Raw genomic sequence first — 19,886 nt, forward strand, 5'->3', positions numbered from 1 at the left:
GAAAAAAGAAGAGTTCTACAGGATGTTGAACCACAGTCTTTCGCACAACCCACTTCGTTCTTCCCTAGAAAGGCAGTCATGAAAGAGCTGGCCGAGGTGCCCCAGCCAAGTCTGAGGCCCGGATGTCCACCTGCGAGTGGGGAAACCTTAGGTCAGTGCTAAAACCTCCTCGAGCCTGTTCCCTCATCTGCAAAATGGAACTAATTGTGATTCCTGTGCCGCCTACCTCACAGGGCTGTCGTCAGGACAAAATGGGTTAGATTGTGAACTGTAAAGTGCTATCCAAATGTGAGGTAATGTGATTACCATCCTCATCTCTCTTTGGCAGAGAATTATTTAAATGTATTTCTTTGTTATTTGTGTGTGTTTGTGTGTATGATGGACAGACCTGTGTGTTACTTTGAGAAGCGTAATGTTTGTGTCCAGTAACTTTGCAAATCTGCTGACAGTTGTGACTCTAACAGAGAGGTTTGTGCTGTGGCCTAACACTTGCCAGGTGGGGTGTGGGTTATACCTATATCCAAATTAAATTTCGCCTTTCTTGATTCGAAAATCTCATTAGTCTCTTCATTGATTTTTTTTTTTTGCATTCTTCTACCTCGTCTTCTTTGTAGCAATGGGCTTCTTCAGATATTTGTTTACTTCTAAAGTTCAGCAGAAAATAAAGTTTGGAAGAAGCCCATGTTGCGGGCACTAAAATATCAGAGAACCTCGGAAAAAATATCAAGGGCCGTTGGCCCCACTGTCTCTCCAGTGCTTGAATCTCTCCTGTGACGTCCCCAGCCCATGTTTGACCACCTTTCAACACCCCCAGGCACATAGAACCTCATTCCTGCCCAAACAGGCCAGTTCATCGAATGGCAGCTCAACCCCCATGCACAGGTTGAGTGCTCGGGTGACCTGGCCCAGCCATCATTCCAACCTCGGATGGGCTACTGAGCCATCTGAGGCCAAGTTCGTCACCTAGGAAATAAGATACATGTCTGCCCTTACAATGACTGCAATGGCTACATGGAATAATGTTGATAAAAATACTCTAACTGTAGTCAAGTCAATGAAGTCGTGCTAACATTTCGGGCTGAAGAGAGCATGATGCAGCTGTCGTGCACAAGTGAGAAGTGAGGGGAGAAAGGATTGGGGCATCTCCTATTTCCTTGGCTTCCCTTTCCAATTCTGAAATGAGCAATCAGGCTGGTGGGGATTCAGGAACCCCACACAGCATTGCCCTTGCCTGGCAACACATCCAGCCTCCAGCTGGCCTCAGGAATGGGAAAGAGTGTAAGCCCAGGACAGATTTCCTCTCAAGCAGGGGAGATGGCAGCTGCCGGCTTCCCTTCTGTTCCTGTTTGTATGGCAAGAGCCAGCTTCATGGCCGCACTGGCTACTGGGTGTGGAGAGAGCCCCTGAACTTGGAGTTGGCGGCGATGAGAAAGGGATAAATGGCATAGGACAGGGATCAAGTATGAAGGAATTTAGCAACTGTGAAATTATGGTGAGCCACTTGTCACCCCTGTCGTAAGCTTCAAGATGGCCCGGTCGTCCAAAGAAAAGTGACACCCTGTTCTCTCAGCAATGTGCCCACTTCTCTTCTGACCTTACTTACTTCTGTAAAATGACCCTGTAAAAGATGAGGGCTTGAGGTAGGGTGGAGGGGGTCTTGGGGAGTGGGAGAGGACTAAATGTCCATTAGTAAGGAATTGGGGAAGAAAGAAAAAGAAAAGGAATTTCTCGTTGTAACTGCCGTTCTTTAAACTCGACGTCTCCATGTTCGTCAAACCTTCATCATTTTCTGGGTCTGGGATCTGGGTTCCTTCAGGGTCACTGGATTTATTTCAGTTGGTGCCTGAAATGCCTGGAAACAGTGTGCCTGCAAAAGAGCTATTTTAGGAAGAAATAAGCCTAAACTACCCCCCCCCCAAACACACACCGCGTTAACCCTAACCCCAACCCGCAGAACCCAGTCTACTAAGCAGCTCGTCAGCCCTGGAGATCTCCAACTTGCTGCCCGTTCTGCTGGGGGCGGCCCCCAGGGGCTGGAGAGACCATGGCCCCTCATAACAGAATGTGCAGACTGCGAACTTGGACTCTAGAAGATCATGCAATCAGTTTGGTTGGTCCAAATCTGTCAATGTTTTAATGAGATAACATAGAAGAGCCTAGAAAATATCTGAGTATATCATATGAAGAAAGGGTAAATATGGCTTCGTAAAAATTTCGATTCGGTGTAAGCTAGGTCAAAATGATAGCATATATATTAACCGACATATGACCAATACTCAGTAAGGTGCCTGAATCCTATGGGCACAGCTTAAGGAATTTTTAGACACGTTTGCACCCATCCAGTCACCCCCAAATCAGGAAGCTTCCCAGACCCCAGATGGTCCCCTCATGCACCCTCCCAGTCAGTAACCCCATGCAAAGGTAACATGTATTTTTGCTTTGGGTCATAATTAAAAGAAGAAGAAACTCTGAAAGAGAACCATTCTAGCTGAGAGGTTATTTCTGGGCTCTATCTCCTGCTCCGGGCTGGACCCTAAGAAAAAAAAGGGAAAGGAACCAGCTGGTGATGTGCACCTGGCCATAGAGGCTGGGTACGTGACCATCGCCAGAGACCCGGGCAGCTCTCTCTGAAATGTCAGGGCTGCAGCCCAAGTCCTTGTGGGTCACTGCTATTTACAGTCAACCTTTCTGGTTTGGGGCGCACGTCCCAAGGAGGGCTATTTTCAGCAGGTATGTGGCCTGCAGGGCCTTCTGGGTGATGCATTAAATTGGTGCGGATTGAAAGGGAAATCGTCCAGCGGGCTACTTCAGATGGCTTGATCTTAAAGAGAAACGTGATTGTCGTCCTTGAATCCAGGCCCTAGACAACAAGTTAGAAGGACATCTTTCTGGCCTCTGGCTCAGAGCCTGGTTAGCAGCGGGGAAGCGGGAGCTTTACGCATCTTCTACCTCTCAGCCCTCAGCTGGGGCGCGCGGACGGCTCATCCTCCAGAGCCAGCCGCCTCCCCGTTCCTCCCTCGAGGGATGGGGCTGCAGAGGGAACCTGGAAACAAATCCCCTAACAGGTGCGGCAGCCCCCCTGCCGACGCTTCCACCCCGAAGCCGAAGCCGAGCGCTGCGGGGCTGAGCGGTCCGGGCAGCCAGGCTGCAGGCCCGGAACCTGGCACAGCCCCGGGAGCCGCGGCCTCCAGGACGGGACGTGGGGGAGGGCAACGTTCGGGAGAAAGGGCAGGTGCTGGAGAGCCCAGGACCCAGGGGAAGAGTCCGACGCCGGCCTTCAAGGGCACCGCGGCGGGAGCCTGCGCGCCCTGACGTCCGACGGCAGACACGGGATTGGCCGACATGGGCTCCCGCCCCGCCCAGCCCGGAGCCTTTTCAAGGCCAAGGCGGCCAGCGGCGGTTACACTTCTCAGCTCTTGCGGGCAGCGGGACCTGGGAGACTCCGGCTCCAAGGTCAGTGAGCCCCTGAAACCCGACTTTATACCTGCCAAGCGGGGCGCATTGCTAGAGCCAGTGTGAGTCGCCTCGTGAGCAGGGGGCCGAGGGCTGCGGGCGGGACCTCGGAGGACAGCCGTAACAGCTCTCAGGGGCGCTGCTCCCGGGTGAGGGCTTCGTGGTGACCCCTAGACGAGCCGCCAGAGCGCGCGCCTTGCGGCCCGCTCTTCCCCGCACACAGGCGCAGGCGACCGGTCCCCGCAACAGCTCTGCGGTGAGGCGCTGCTCTCAGCACCTTGCTGGTCGGCTTGTTTTGGACGGCGAATTAGGAATTTTTCTTAACGGAGTATCTAAATGCATTTGGAACCTTAACCTTCAACTAATCCGTTCGTTTCTGGGGATGATTTTCAACCTCAGCGGCATCAAAACAATGACTGGGGGATAAATAAGAGGAAAATGAACATCTTGAGGGTCTCAAAAGAAGCTAATTACTAATTAACCCAACAGCTGGACCCAATTTAAATTGGCTAATACTATGGCTAGAGATTCATTTCTGAAATCACGAACCCATTAATCACGGGCCACGCAACTGTTTTGCCCCCAGCAGAGGTAAACCTGTTGCACAGTTGGCCTAAACGTGCTTCATCTGTGGCAAAATGTGTTTCCTGTTTGCTTGTTCACGTGGTTGGCTCCCGGGGGCTTACGGTCAACCCTGCTTTGGTCTCTTGAGTGGAGGGTGACATGTGTCACCAGAACAAGCCACCCTCCCTCAGCTCTTGTCAGTGTTGCCCTTTAGACCTTCCCTCCAGCGCTGCCCTGGGCTCTGTGACCTTGAGCATGGGGTCAACTGGAATCACATGAGGTGGCAGCGCCCTTGTGACAAGGTTATGCTCGGTCAGCCCCTGTGCTGTTTCCAGAAGTGCCACTTCTTCTGTCCTTCTGTCTTTGAGAAGAGAAGAACACAACCACCACTAGTACTTGGCAAGAGGGCTTCCTGACTGGGCAGGCTCTGAGAGGATATTTGGGTGGTGTTAGCTGTGTGGACGCTCCACTTCCGCCTCCACACTTAGAGGTGCTTTTCCCCCAAACCCAGACTTTAGAGTTAACCCTTCTGTGGGCTAAGGCTCCATTTCAGCAAAGAGCATGAGGGCCACCTGTCTCCACTGACTCTGCCAGTTCATGATGAAATCCTATCCTTAGAGAACGGGCCATACACCAGGTTAGTTTTCCTAAAGGGGTGACCGAAGAAGGTCCCGAAAATCATGGGTTGGGAGGTGGGATGAGGAATGGGGAGCCCTGGGTATTCAGAGGCAGAAAGAGGACTGGTTCTGAGACAGAGGCCCCGGGTCTCCATCTCCACCACAGCTTGGAGCAGCCATTTCTCATCTGTGTGTCAGCTGGGAGTTCCTGCCCACTGAGCCAGGAATCCTGCAGTGAGCCAGTCCTGAAGGTGACTCTTGGAGGTCACTCCCACCCCTGTCTTGAAGCCACACAGAATTCTTTCCTCGGTCAGGGAAGAAGGCACCCACTCTTCTACAGTATCTCGCAGAACTAGATGGTTCTTAACTGACTACCTGTGAGAGATGAGTCTGGTAATGGTTGTAAATGTATGATATCAGGAGCCCTAGGAAAGGCCTCTGGTTTACAGGGAAGGACTATAAATATCTCCTGCTTGTGACTTTCTACTTGCCGAATAGAACAGAGGTGATACTGGTGCCCAGGGGTGGCAGTATATCTAGTGGTGGTGAAGTAACTTGAACCCTTTGCTCTCTGGGAGAACTGGGAGGGGACAGCCATTTTCTGCTGGCCTAGTAGACGGGGATCATGGGTATTTGTTCAGAGTGTTCTGTGGAGCTGCTCCAACCCCAAGGATGTCCCCGTTTTGGGGTGACTCTCTGGAAGAAAGCTGACCCGTGGTCCTCCCCTTGCCCTCCACTGCCCTCCAGCCCCAACGAGTTCAAACATGTGGACGCCACATACAGTTGGATCAGAAATAACTCAGAGTCAGCAGAAAGGCACTAATGGCATCTTTATCCAGAATATTCAGGAAGACCAGGAATATCCAGATTGAGGTAGTAACAGAACCCAAGGCCTCCACATTCCAGGATGTGACAGAACCTGATAAAACCCTTAGACCAGGACCTAGACTCCTAGTATGCCTGCCTAGTAGGGAGAGAGAAACAGCTCTTGGGTACTGTGACCAAAGGACTTACGATGGGGGCTCTTATTTTTTAACGGAGAGGGCTAGTAGCAACAAACACAGTATTATTGCCTTTTGGTGTGAACTTGCAGCCCAGATAGAAACTTTCCCTGGTGTGGAGCCCAGGGATTCTGTCAGATTGTAGCCCTGATGCTTTTCAATACTGTAGTCATAGAGAAGTTCTAAGTGAGGGAAACAGGCAGACAGCTTCTCTGGGGGTGAGGGCTAGAGACAACATCCCTCCTCACCCCTCCAGTCCCTACTTCTGTATAAGGGAGGAGACAGGGGAGGAGAGAGAAGACAAGCCTCTGCCCCACCTCGTTAGAAAAAGGCAGGCTGGCCCAGCATCCCCTGCATGGCCGGCAGGCACATTGGGCACCTGTGTCTGAGTGGAGCGGACAGATGACAAGGAAGGAGAATGGCTTATGATATTCCAGGAGTCTAGGGAGTCACATGCCTTGAGGGGACACTCCTGTGTCTAGGAGCTGCTATGATAAATGCACTTCTATAGGCTGGGAGTCTGAGTGGAGGGTTCTGTGGAACTCCCAGGTCCTAAATCACAGGTGCTTTCCATCCGATTACTGATGAGTGCAGCTCTGTCTGTGAGGTGCTGTGGTCTGAGAGGAACCCAAATCCAGGGCCCAAGGCACACCTGGGTTCAAGTCCCAGCTTGTTCAACAAGTCCCAAGACCCGGGCCTTTCCTGAGCCTCTGTTTCCCCCATCTGCAAAATAATGCTTACTTGGCAAGATTGTTGCAAAGATTGAAGATGTTGTTTGTAAGGCCCCTTGCTTGGGGCATGGCTCATGGTAGGAGCTCAGTAAGTGTTAAACACCTGACAGGCTTGACTGGGCATGCAGGGACAGAAAGTACATCCCAAGTGGAAAGGTAGAGCAAAGGGTCAGAGCTTGGTGAAATGCCAGTAGGTGAGGGACTGTCAAGCAGGGATAAGATCCCCTGATAACAGGGGTCTGGAGAAGAACTTAGGAGCCCAAGTAGTTAAATCCATTTAGTCAACTCGGATGTTGGTTTTCAGAACATGTTCAGTGGATCTGAAAGTATGCAATGGGTCCCTTCTAGAAAGTAGTCTTATTCTTAGATTACAAATAAAACAATTACATGAAACACTTGAAATGCTAAAAATATAAAACAAAATTAGCAAACATTCAGAGAAAGGGCAGACAGTGCTGATTGGGATAATCGGAGGTGGCTTTTGGGAGACAGTGGTGACTCTCCCATTGCCTTGGGGGTCATTAGGAGGAAGGAGCTTACTTAATTCTCACAACACCTGGGGAGAGGTCTCATTGAGCCCATTATGTAGATGGATTTGCTGAGGCTCAGATTCCCAGACCCTAGGATATCACCTGTGAAGCTTTTTTTTTCAAATGCATAAGTGATGGCCCCATTCTTGTGGAAACTCATTCAAAAGATACAGCCTGGAAATCTGGACTTCTAACACACTGCACAGCTGATTTACTCTTTAGCTTGTTACTTTTTTGAATCATAAAATTATACATGCTTATTTTTACAAGGGACACAAGACAGACTTCTATTAAGAAAAAATTAAAAAGCTGCCTCCTCCAAGTCTCTTGTTCTCAAGTAACCCTTTTAGCAGTTTGAATAACTAGTATGAATAACCATCAATACTTTATGTCACATATGCAAATGCATATATATTTATACTGTTAGAAAACTGGAACCACTCATTCTCATTACTATCCAAGTAGTTTTTCCTTTTAATGTAAAAAAAAAAAAAAAATATGGCATACATGTTCACCCAGGTGAAGTGGAGGTAGTTTTGACTAATTCTTTACTAGCCATGGAATATTCCAGCGCCTGAATGTGCCACCACTCAATACAACCCTTCTCCCTCCGATGGACAGGTGACTTCCTGGGTTCTTCTGTCTGTTTGTCACTACAAACGTAATCCTCCTGTGACTCTCTTCTTATATACTGGCAGCCCTATTTCTGCAGAATGGATATTCAAAGTGTGATGCTGGGCCAGTGGCTTTGCACCTGTTAAGAGAGTTTTCTTTGTTCACTTTCCAAAATGGTTGTAGCATCTCACTGAGCAAGCCAGTTGGTTACAAGCCAGGATCACAGCCAGTAAGGGGCGGGCTCTGCAGAGCTGCACCCTCTCTCACCTCCTGCCTCCCTACCCCTCCTCAGCATTACTCAGCAGGAGCCTTTTAAGACCAAAAGAAGGCCTATCCTTGCCCTTTGCATGGGCCTTTATTTATTGCTCCCTCCAGCTTCATTGAGATGTAACTGGCATGTAACATTGTCTAACTTGAACATGCACATTGGATACAAGTGTCTAGTGTAAAATGATTGCCGTCACAGCATGCGCTAATACCTCTATCCCGTCACATAATTACCATTTCTATTTTGTGGTGAGAACATTTAAGATCTCCTCTCTCAGCAACTTTCAAGGATATCCTACAGTATTATTAATTATCACTGTTACACTATACCTTAGATACTCAGAAATTTTTTACAAGTAGAAACAACCTTGAACCAACCAATATCTCTCCATTTCCTCCAGTCCCCATTCCCTAGGAGCCACCACTCTGCTCTGTTTCTCAGAGTTTACCTTTTTAGATTCTGTGGGTTGTCATACAGCATCCTTCTTTGTCTGACATACATCACCTACATAAGGTCCTCAAGGTTCACCCATGTTGTAGCAAATGGCACGATGTCCTTATTTCTCATGGCTAAATACCACGCCATTGTATACATACATCTTTATCCATTCGTCCACTGGCAGACACTGTGCTGTTTCATATTGTGGCTATTATGAAAAATGCTGTACTATACATGAAAATGCAGATTTCTCTTTGAAGTACTGATTGCATGTCCTTTGAACATATAACCAAAAGTAGGAATGCTGGATCATATGGTAGTTCTATTTTTTCATTTTTGAGTTCTCTCCACACTGTTTTACGTTCCCACCAACAGTGCACAAAAGTTCCCTTTTTTTCCCAGATCCTCACAAATAATTCTCTTGATTTTATTTTTGTACTGAAGTATAACTAACATACAGTGTTAGTTTCAGGTGTACAACATAACGATTGAACAATTCTGTACATGACTCCGTGCTCACCATGGTAAACATAGGCACCACCAGTCAGCAGTGTTTTCAGTATTACTGACTAAATTCCCTGTGCTGTACTTTTCATCTCTGCAACTTATTTCAAAACTGAAGTTATATACCTCTTCATCCCCCACCCATCTCCCCTCTGGCAACTACCAGTTTGTTCTCTGTATTTGAGTCTGGTTTGTTTTCTCTTTTCTTCTTTGTTCAGTTTTATTTCTTGTATTCCAAAATATAAGTAAAATCATGTGGTATTTTTCTCTCTGTGTGACTTATTCCACTTAACATTATACCCTCTAGGGCCATCCATGTTGTTGCAAATGGCAAGATCTCCTTTTTTATGGCTGAGTAATATTCATGTGTGTGTGTGTGTGTGTGTGTACACACACACACCACTCTTCTTTATCTGTTCACCTATGGATGGGCATTTGGGTTGCTTCCATATTCTGGGCTATTGTAAATAGAAGTACATACATCTTTTTGAATTAGTGTTCGTTTTCTTTGGGTAAGTACCTAGTAGCGAAATTACTGAATCCTGTGATATTTCTATTTTCAGTTTCGAGGAACCCGCATACAGTCTTCCACAGTGGCCACACCAATTTGCATTCCTACCAACAAGGGTGCAAAGGGTTCCTTTTTTTCCACGTTTGTCAATACCTGTTATTTCGGGTCTTTCTGATTCTAGCCACTCTGATAGGTATAAGGTGTTGTCTCATTATGGTTGGTTAGCATTTCCCTGGGGGCTAATGGTGGTGAGCATCTTTTCACATGTCTGAGCACCTTCTGTATAGCAAGGGCCCTTATTTAATGATCTCCGCAGGAGCAGAATTTCTGACTTGGAGCAACTAAGTGTAACTGGCCTGCAGAAAAGCTCTTGCTCTCCAGCTCGGGGTGCCCTGGGCAAGCAGCAGGCCTGAGAAGTCCCTGAGGAGGGGGCCTAGAAGGAGAAGGTATCAGGGCCAAAGGAAATGAGGGTTCCTGGGAGGAAACTGTAAAAGGGGTGCGGTCTGATAGGCAGGAACAGGCTCAGCCTGCCAGGGATGTATGTCCCCGGAGGACCGGCCATCCTCCCAAGACAGGGGAGGCTAGGGACAAGGGTCCATCTTGGCTAAGCAAGCCCAGGAAGGCCCTAGGAGACAGCTTGACTCAGGAAGACAGCCTGAGGGGCAGGCCAGAGGGTGTCACACAAAAGCATCCCTGGGAAGGACCTTGTGGGACTCCAGGCAGACTCTATAATCACCCCCTTGGGCCCATCCATGTCACTGGCGGGTGTTTGCAAGTGTGTTCAGTTGATAATTCCGTCAGTCAAAAGGAGTGAGGAAGCCCTCAGGCCACTTCCCTTGGATGAAGCTGTTTGCTGAGGTGACAGCAGGTAGAGAGACTATACAAACACTACTGTTTCTCATCCTTATTATTACTTTCATTTTAAATTTGAGAAAACGAAGACATGAAAGGAAAGTAAGTTTCTCAGGACAATAGAGAATTGTTAAGTGGCAGAACTGGATTCAAATCCAGACTTCCTGCCTTCAGAGCCTCTGGTCATGGTGCTACAGCGGCGTCTGTTCATGGCCACTAGTTCGCTGTCACCGTTGGTATCCAAGGAGGGTGAGCCCCCAGGAAAGCCCAATGAGAGGATTTAGGAACAGGTGGACGGTCGGACACTTGCCACCCTTTCTAGTCTAGACCTCTCTCATGAGGCCTCAATCATGTGAAAATATATTATGTCCTGGGGCACCTGGCTGGCTCAGTCAAGGAGCATGTGACCTTTGATTTGGAGTTGTGAATTCAAGCCCAATGTCTGGTGTAGAGCTTACTTAGAAAAGGAAGGTCATTCCCTCTGCAATACCTCCCAGTTACCTCCAGTTCAACCTGATCATCCTGTCCTAGCCTGTACTCCAAACCTGCTCCCCAGCCAGGATTCCCAGTCAAGTGAAATCCTCGAGTCAGAAACCTGGGAGTCTTCCAAGACTCCTTCATGACTCTCATGCCCACATCTGACTGGTCCCAAAAGCCCCCTGAGCCCACTCACTAAGTATCTTGGAACTTTTTCATCTATCTCCATGAAGCCTTCCCACCACCATGGCTGAAGCCTGGAACGTCTCCTGCCTAGTTTATTCAGGACACTAGGACCTGATTTCCCTGCCTCTAGACCCCTCTCCCTTTCTCACCAATTTACCAATTTAGTAACATTAGCCACAAGAACTTCTAACACTTCCAGCCTGTTCCCTCTATGTCAGCATTTGTGCTGAGGGCTCATTTAATCCTCACAAAACCTCTATGAGTAGGTCCTATGATTAGCCCCATCGTACGGATAAGGAAACTGAGCAGCTCTTCTCAAACTGTCTGCAGCAAAAGCTGTCATTAATTTTTAATCCATCACAGACCAATACATTTGTAAAACATGATAAAGTACATAATACATAATACATAATAAAGTACATAATAAAGTACAATGACTAGAAAAATAAAATGCAGGCATAGAAAATACAAACTTAAATTTTCTTAATCAAAATTTCTCTGTCAACTTGCCAAAAGCATTCTAAATGCTAACCCTCAATTTTTTACCTTCTTGAGAAAAAAATCTCCTTGATATAGGTAGACTTGGGTCTTCTCCCCTGTTAATTATCTTCGCTCATGTCACTTTCTATTCGAATGATCTGTTTTTACAATGATCTCTCTCCTATTCCAGACCAGAAGCTTCTGGAGGGCAGCCCCAGAATCTGACACAGGGATTGATTCTCTGATATTGTTGAATGGATGGATAGACAGCCAGACAGGTGGACAAATGGATGAATGAATAAATGAGATTCAAGGCTAGCTCTCAGGCTGCAAAGTGATCTTCTCCATTGTGGAGACTGCGTCCACACTTTGCATAGGCCACTCATGAGTGGTTGGGTTGGCCTCATTCAGATCTGTCCCTGGAAGCTCCAAGTATTCTGGAATCTAGAATCAGTCAGGGTTGTCCCCACATCATGGGTTTTCCTGGGGCCTTTGGGGATAGTCAGCCACCACAAATCCTAGGCGGATTCAGTCCCAGTTTAATCTAGTTCTCTAAATTTCAGGACAGTTGTTTTCTATAGAGTCCCTCCAAAGCCAAATTTAGATCAGGGACTGTGGTGCAGGATGCCATGCCCTCATAATGAAGATTTTGGACCTAGGCATAGAACAGGGGTATAATTAGCCTTCATTCCTCCCTTCCCTTCTGCAGCATTCACAGGTCGATTAAATCTGGTGTAGGCTGAGGGCAGTGGCTATCTCCCATCTGGAAGATGCCTGGAAAGTGCATGGCCACAAAGAGGCCATGCAGGCGGGCATCCATAGCCATCTGTTTATGGACATGGGTATGTGGTGTTTAGTCATTGTTTCTGCTCGGATCTTTTGTTGTTTGTGACCTGGTACTAGTCATGGGACTGGTGGGGGCAAGCAATACGTTGGTCTGACTAAAACCAGACACGCACAGCGTAGTTGAGCAGTGTGGGCTCAAACCAGACCAGACCATGCCCTCCCAGGAGCTCCCATGGCAGAACACCTATCCTGTGACTTGTCTTGGTCCAGGAGGGGAGCAGGTTACGACTGCGGACTGGGAGAAAGGACTGCTGGCCTTGAATTCCAGCATTGCTACTCACGAACTTTGTGGTCTGGGGCCAGCTCTGTTACCTTCCTTTACCTCCATTTGCCTGTCTGTGAAATGGAGACCGTAAGACCATCAACCTCATGGGTGTGTTGTGAGGACTGAATGGGGGTAATAACCACCAAGCCCAACACGTAACAAGGGCTACACAGGAGTTCTCCCCTCAGACGGTGAGCACTGTAAAAACTGCCCCATAATAAGCACTTAAATATTTATCAAACAAATAAAAAGATACCTGTCTTCACCTCACTGTCCTGTCTTCCCTCTCCCTTCATCACTGCCCACTGGGACTCCTTTCCATCTGAAGCATGTTGGTGTCATTCACGGTGACTTTGGCCCACACATCTGACTGCTTTTGGAAGTCCATGGTCAGTGGTATTCCTAGAGGGTGGAGGGAGCCCTGAGGGTTCACCCTCTGGTGTTGCTTCCCCTCTGGGGGTGGGGGAGAACAGCACAAACAACCTGTGTGCTGGTTTGCAACTTGGCCCAGAGCTCCCAGTGGAAACACTGACTGAGAAAAACCATTCAGTATCCCTGAGAAACCACGAGGGTCCAAGGCAGCTAGAACTGCCTGGCCTCTGTATTCCTTGGGAGATAAGGGGGTCGGCTCCATCCCAACATACTGTAATATTGTTTATTATTAAATCTTCTAAGTAAAAACAGGATCTTCATTTAAATGAGTGGCTACTGAAACACAGTATATGCTTTTCCTTTATCTGTGTGACCTTGGGCTTTTAGTTGACCTGTTTTTAAGTTCCGTTATCTGTGACAGAGGGCAAGATAGCTGCTCCTTGGGGTTACTGTGGAGAAGTACCTGGCTTTGAAAACACTCTCTAATTTTGATTCCCCCCCTTATGAATATGTGGGGAAATTTTTAATGATTATAGTTGTCCAATGGTGAAATGGGTTGCCTTAGGAAGTGGTAAGGTGCCCAGCTCTGCTGGTGTTTAAGGAGGGTTGAAGGTATAGGGGTGACTGCATTCAGGCTGAGCTAAATGACCCCTTCTGACTTGGGGTCTCTATGTTCATTCTCTCTCTTACCCAGCATTTACTACAAATCTTCATGTGCAGGTCAGTGAGCTTGAGAACCAATAAAAATTGTGACTCCATCCTATGGTCTTTGGGTCTTGTCTCTTCAAACTGTGGGATCAGTTCTGAGGGATGTCCACCCTTGCTGGAGCCCTGCTGAGCTCCTGACACAGTACCCCCCCCCCCCCCCGCCTCTGGCGTGAGGGAAGGGAGGTAACTAAACCACCACTCCCCTTTTCTTAGGATTTTTCCTTTAGAAAACTTGTAAATTCTTTCTCTGTCCCTTTGAGATGTATATAAATCTCTTTATTTTTTTTTTAAAGATTTTATTGATTTATTTGACAGAGATCACAAGTAGGCAGAGAGGCAGGCAGAGAGAGAGGGGGAAGCAGGCTCCCCATTGAGCAGAGAGCCCAACGTGGGGCTCGATCCCAGGACCCTGAGACCATGACCTGAGCCGAAGGCAGAGGCTTTAACCCACTAAGCCACCCAGGCGCCCCTATAAATCTCTTTAAAAGGAAGTGAGCCTCCAGCCAGTTTTACAACCTAGAAATGTTTTTCTCAAGGGCCTGGGAGCCATCTCTTTGAAATGTACACATTAAGGAAGATCTGCCCCTGGCAGGGGGAGGGGAGTGATGCTAGTGGTTCAACTTAGGTGCCAGGCTCCAAGTTGTAAAATTACCTGCTGTTGAAGAGACAGGAAAAGCTTATTTTTCCTTTGGCCGAAGGCAATTAGCTAACAGAACCGGCCACCCCAATTTCGGGTGAACTTGGAGTAAGTGCTGTGTGACAAATAGTGCTGTCATGTCTTACCTGAGTTACCTCGAGAACATGTACGCAGACAGGTTCTATCAGCCTGGTTCTCTAAAAGGGTAAGGTTATGTTCTATTTTTGCAATTTCTTTAGTGGACTGCCTGGGAGGTGCATCACAGCCTGCCTTAATGCTTGGTGATAAAGATTCTTTCCTGTATTTTTGGAGAGGAATTTCTGGATGACAGATTTTAGTTAAATTTCTCTGATACCCAACACTGGTTTCTCATCTGCCTCTTCCTTCCCCACCTGCCTACTCAGTCAAAAGATTCCTGATGGAAGGAAGGACATGCACGTGAGGCTTCATGCTTTGCTGGGAGGCTCCATCTGTTACCTGTGGGACACCCTGTACCAAATCTCCCTGGGAAACAGACGAGGTCGGGCCACGTGGGCTCCCAGGAGCCGGTCTGTTAGGGTTGAGAGACGAGGAGTCTGCATTGGGCTGCTCTGCTCTTGGCAGCTTGTGGAGACCCGGAACCTGAGCAGGGAAATGCTGAAATCCAGCCTACCAGCCTTGCCTGGTTGCTTTTATGATAGGATTTCAAAATCAATAGCTGAAAGGGATGTGTTTAATGTAATGTAAATAGGTTCTTTTCCCTAGTTTTGTAAGTTAGCTTCCCTGGTCAAACTTGACCCTAGGTTGGCTTAGATACCAGGCCGGAGCTTTATAGCAAATTAAAAGTGAGAAGTGCTTGGGAGCAAAGGAGCCAGGCCAGAGGGGGAAAGGTGCCTGGGGGAATAGCCCAAGGAAAAGGTTCCTCTCCGGGAGACCTACATGCATTGTCTGAAGAGAGATAAGCAGGAGGCTGGTAAGATTTCTTTCTTCTGGAAATCAGGCAAAGCATAGCTTAAAAATAAGTCAGAGAAGAAATGTTTATTGATCAGCTACGACGTGCAATGATCTGTGACAGGTAGGTAGGTTCTTGTACTTGAAGATTTTAGCTATTGGATGGGAAGAAAGCGCATAGTGGGCAGTTCCTTATCCTGACAAGAGCTACAGGACAGTTGGGCTCACCAAAAGGTGTCAAACACCTGTGCAGCGTACGTGGAGATGAGTGAGCAGCCCAGGAGTGCTGTGGAAGCTCAGACAGCAAGCAGTCACCTTGGGCTAGAAGTTTCGTGGGGACTGAGGCACCAAGCACTGGTTCAGTCACAGGAAAGATGGACAGTAAAGTCCAAACTCGAGGGGCAGTAAGAAGCAATACTTAATCAAACTGCAATAATTTTACTGAAACAAATGAGTATGGCTTATGGCGCCAGCACAAAAGCACAGTAAGTAAACTGATTTTATTTTAGTTTTTTTAATTTAAATTCAATTTAGTTAATGCATAGTGTATTATTCATTTCAGGGGTAGAATTTAGTGATTCATCAGTCATATAACACCCAGTGCTCATTACATCACGTGCCCTCGTTAATGCCCATCACCCAGTTACCCCATCCTCCAACCCCTCTCCCCTCCAGCACCCCTCAGTCTGTTTCCTATGATTAGCCATCTCTTACAGTTTGCCTCCCTCTCTGTTTTGATATTTTAAAATACATCTCTCCTACATAGGATATATTTGATATATCTGTACTAGAATATGTTAGCTATATGGTGAGTGTGTGTGTAATAAGAGATCGATCAGAGAGCTCAGTATGGAGCTCTAGAGCTCTTAACCTGAAAGTCAGGCCGGTGCACTGTGTCCCAGGTGTTCTGCGCCCCATGGCAGACCCTGAATGTGTGTGTACTGGTGCTGTGTGAGCTTTCATAAAATTCCCAGTGAATTTATTTAGTTGACATTTGCCTCTTTCCCCCAAAATAAGTCCGGGTCCTTCTCCCGGGGAACACTGGCCACTGGGTATCCTAAGGCTGAGGGAAGCTGGCTTCCGAACTTCTCCACTGCCTGTGCCCCTGGGCCCATCCACTCGCCCTCTGACTGGCCCAGTTCTCGGGCCTCACAGCCCCCACTGTGCCCAATCAGCTGACACCAGCATTCTTGTGTGGGTCCCGGCAAGCCTAGAGTGGCTTCCTCCACCAGCAAGCAGTGCAGAAAGCATTTATTAAATAACGCTACCGAGAGCCCACCAAGTGCCAGGTGCTGTGCTAGGCAATGATGATACAGCGGTGAGCAAAAGAAACCAAGTTCCTTGCTTTGAGGGCGTATTTATCTGGGGGAGGTGGTCAGTACGCAAAGCAGATAAAATGAGAGGTGGGGATGAGCGCCAAGAAGGAAACTAACGGTATAATTCAGAGAAACTGGGAATGATGCCTCACGTCAAGCAAGCTGTCAGGCAAAAAGAACCACAAGAGCCAAGCTTTAAAGAAGAGGCCACTCCCCGTCCTAAGGGTGTCTGGATGCTGAGGCCTTTGTCCCTGGAGAAGCACCATAGCTGTTCCGGCGCCTTGTCTCCTCTCTCCAACCATCTCCTCACGTAACAGTTCAGTAGGTTATGCTAATCCCTATGGCAGGGAGGGAATCAAAAAAATCAAAAAGCTTTGCTAGGAAGCCTCAGAGTGTTTTAGGCTTCAAACTTTGGTCCTGGTGGCTTCACCAGAGATAGACTGACTTACAGAACCACCACATTTGGAAACTAGGCAAGCTGAAGCACGGCCACTTTGGCGCACATGGGTTATCTCTTACATACCTTTCTCCGGCTTCACCTATGCCACAGGTTACCTACCATCTCACTGTCGATGCAAGTAACAAATCCAGCCTCTTGGAGGCAGAGGCTCCAGCTGCAGATAGTGCTTATGGAACATATGGGGGCTCTTGGGTCACAGAGTCTGTAAGACAAAGCAATGTTGTGCTTGTGCAGCTTCTCACAGACTAACTTTTTAACACACAGCAGAGATATCATTTAGTCACAAGGAAAAAAATTTTTTTAAATATTTTATTTATTTATTTGACAGAGAGAGAGAGAGATCACAAGTAGGCAGAGAGGCAGGCAGAGAGAGAGAGGGAGAAGCAGGCTCCCCGCTGAGCAGACAGCCTGATGCGGGGCTCAATCCCAGGACCTTAGGATCATGACCTGAGCTGAAGGCAGAGGCTTAACCCACTGAGCCACCCAGGCACCCCGGAAAGATGGTTTTATTGCAAACCTGGCTCTGGGTCTTTGGGGAGCAACTGCTCCCAGGGTCCCTAGCCTGTCTGATGAGATCCTTAGTTCACTGTCACTCTGAAGCTGATTAGTTGGGATCTCAACAGTGAAATTCAGTGTTTCTGTGTGTCCCAGAAAGAGAGCAACATAGAGTCAAGGAAGCCGGAATTCTTCATGTCACCAAAATGTTGAGACTGTGTCAATCCTCTACAAGGAATCCAAGCAAAAGCACTAGAGCTCCAGGGCTGCTTAGCCTGCGGCAGGCGAAGCCTCCATAGGATTATTGGCAAGAATCCTACGTCATGGCTCAGGCAAGAGGACAATGTTAGAACTCTTGGATGTATATTAGTATAATTACTTCCAGAAACAAAATATAGATAGGACATGTCAAACTGACTGTTTTGAGTCAGACACCCACCTGCACATCCCTCTCCTGTGGAAGACCTGTGAAGAGCACCAGTTGTCAGTGGGGGGCAAATGACACCATGCCCTCCTCTTCCTCCTGACTCTGCTCAAGATTGGCAGTGTCAACAACACATGTCAGTGTCCAAGCAAGTTAAGGAAAGAAAAATAAAGATCAAGCCATATGAGTCAAGCTCAGACACAAATAGACTTGGTCTGAGCTGTCTGAGCTTATTATTATTATTATTATTTTGGCCCTTATGTTTCCTGAAAAAAATTTAGATAAAGCTTCCTTTACTTTGATGAGTTCTATGATAAACCTCAGATGACATTGCCTTTCTGCTCCAGGAGGAGACGGAGGGGGTGGACGCAGCTAAAACAGAGCCGAAAGGTATACATCAGTGCTGCCTGTCACATGCAAGAGCCAGCAAGTAGTGGGACAGTTCTCTGAGGAGCCCTCACCTACTCTGGGAAGGAGACCAGTAACAGCACGAAGTCGTGTGATGAGATTAATGTTGGGCCAGTCCAAGTCCCTAGGACAACTCTAAAAGATGGCCCATTTATCTTGTCTGAGGCTTACTAATTTCTGTTGCCTTTAAGACTTCGGAAATTGTCTTTAGACATTAGCACAGAAGAAAGGCTCTCTGATTTCCTGGGTTAGCGTAGAAAAAAAAAAAGTCCTAAATTTTTTCAAGGACTCTGGTGCTTTTGGTTGAGATATTCAAGTTTCTCCCTAATATTGCTCAAACAGATGTTAAATAGAGAGTTCTAGGTGGAGATTCTGGAAGCATAAAGTTCATAGACTGATCCCAGTTCCCAAAATACAATCCAGGAAGAAAGTGAACCTCGAAAGGCTGCTCTTAGAATTATGTGGTGGGTATTAAGGACAGCAAGTATTACATGGAGCACTGGGTGTTATATGTAAACAATGCATCTTGGAACACTGCATCAAAAACTAATGATGTATTGTGACTAACATAACACAATAATAAGAATTATGTGTAAGGCTATGCCAACCTCACCTTATTAAAAGTCTGTCTCCCACTGGATGGCCCAGGTTTTCAGCCACAGCCATACACATCAGGGAGCTCTTTGCTGGTGCTAAGCTTGGAGGATCTTGAGACAGAGTCCTTGGAACCTTCTAAATACTAGGGAAAAAATTCCATACCCCTGTATTCGGGCATCACAGAGAGTACTTAGAGTGACCTGTTCTACTGTTCCACACTCAACAACCCACATTAAATAGCTCCCTGCTGGGTGATGCTGTAACTGGTCCTTCCCATCTCTGGGCAATAGCAGACGTAGCAGGCTATCTATCTGGGCAGGGGCTTATCCTGATTTTCATTCTTTGTTGATATTGTATACATCTAAACAAATAGTTACATGTTTTCTACATTTTATGTGTATCTCGGGCTGTCCTTCTAATGTCTGTTTCTTCCTAAGTATATATTTTAGTGGTTCTTTTGTTAATGATCTTCTCTTTATTTTCATTTTTAAAAGATAGTTTGACTCTGTGACCCCCAGTTCCTCCTGATCTTTGACTGAGAACTTGTTGCCTGATCTTCATCTGTAGGAAACCAGAGCCTTAACTGAGTATACTTTCCTTAGAGAGGATTTGATTCTGCCTCTGCTGGGAGCCAGGGAATGGGGGGTCTGGTGACCTTGGACCACTTGAGCCCCTCTTAAGGGTCCTAGCTCACTAGGGGAGTCACAGAGCTCTCTACCCCACTGTTGGTATCCTGACCTTAGTGCTCACATGGACATCTGTCCTCAACATAACCCAAACCTCCTCGCTTGTTACCCTGAGCTCTGCCACCAGCTCATTTTCGAGGAGTGGAGTGGGAGGGTGGGACTCAGAGACTTCCTCTACTTCTTCCAAGCCCAGGAACCTGACCTATTCAGGCTGTCCTCACTGTGCAGTGGTGGGGTCCAAAGGAGCACCTGGTCTGTCACACAGCCAGCAACAGAAATCCTCTGTTTATTTTCCCCATATTCTTAACTGGAGAAAATGGCCATGGACTTCATGCAGTTGGACATTCACAGTGTCTACACCTCCCCACATCTCCCCAAGCAGTGTCAAAGGGTATGGGTGAGAAAGGAAGAAAGAGAAAAACCAGACCAAAAGAGAGGCAGTGCTTCCTGCAGTCCTTTCTCTTGTCCAGCCATCGCTGGGCTGCGGCTTGGGTCCACCCCGGGAGCTTGTCTGA

The 19,886-nt window shown here is 47.4% G+C and overlaps 1 protein-coding gene and 1 long non-coding RNA gene across 2 annotated transcripts in view; one reads left to right on the plus strand and one right to left on the minus strand.

The window, feature by feature from the left end:
* The first annotated feature begins 3,310 nt into the window (after positions 1-3,310).
* CKMT2 (creatine kinase, mitochondrial 2) overlaps positions 3,311-19,886 on the plus strand; it is a 30,507-nt gene continuing 13,931 nt past the window's right edge. The window contains exon 1 of the mRNA XM_047731722.1: positions 3,311-3,453. The gene's annotated coding sequence lies outside the window, so the exon portion shown is untranslated. The remainder of the gene's footprint in view (positions 3,454-19,886) is intronic.
* The window catches only part of LOC125101080 (uncharacterized), a 55,767-nt gene continuing 51,521 nt past the window's right edge, over positions 15,641-19,886 (minus strand). The window contains exons 4-5 of the long non-coding RNA XR_007127760.1: positions 16,825-16,963; positions 15,641-16,639 (exon numbers count right to left, since the gene is read on the minus strand). This is a non-coding gene — a long non-coding RNA (uncharacterized LOC125101080). The remainder of the gene's footprint in view (positions 16,640-16,824; positions 16,964-19,886) is intronic.

This window comes from Lutra lutra, chromosome 5 (genome assembly GCF_902655055.1).
Source record: "Lutra lutra chromosome 5, mLutLut1.2, whole genome shotgun sequence".
Lineage (NCBI taxonomy): Eukaryota > Metazoa > Chordata > Mammalia > Carnivora > Mustelidae > Lutra > Lutra lutra.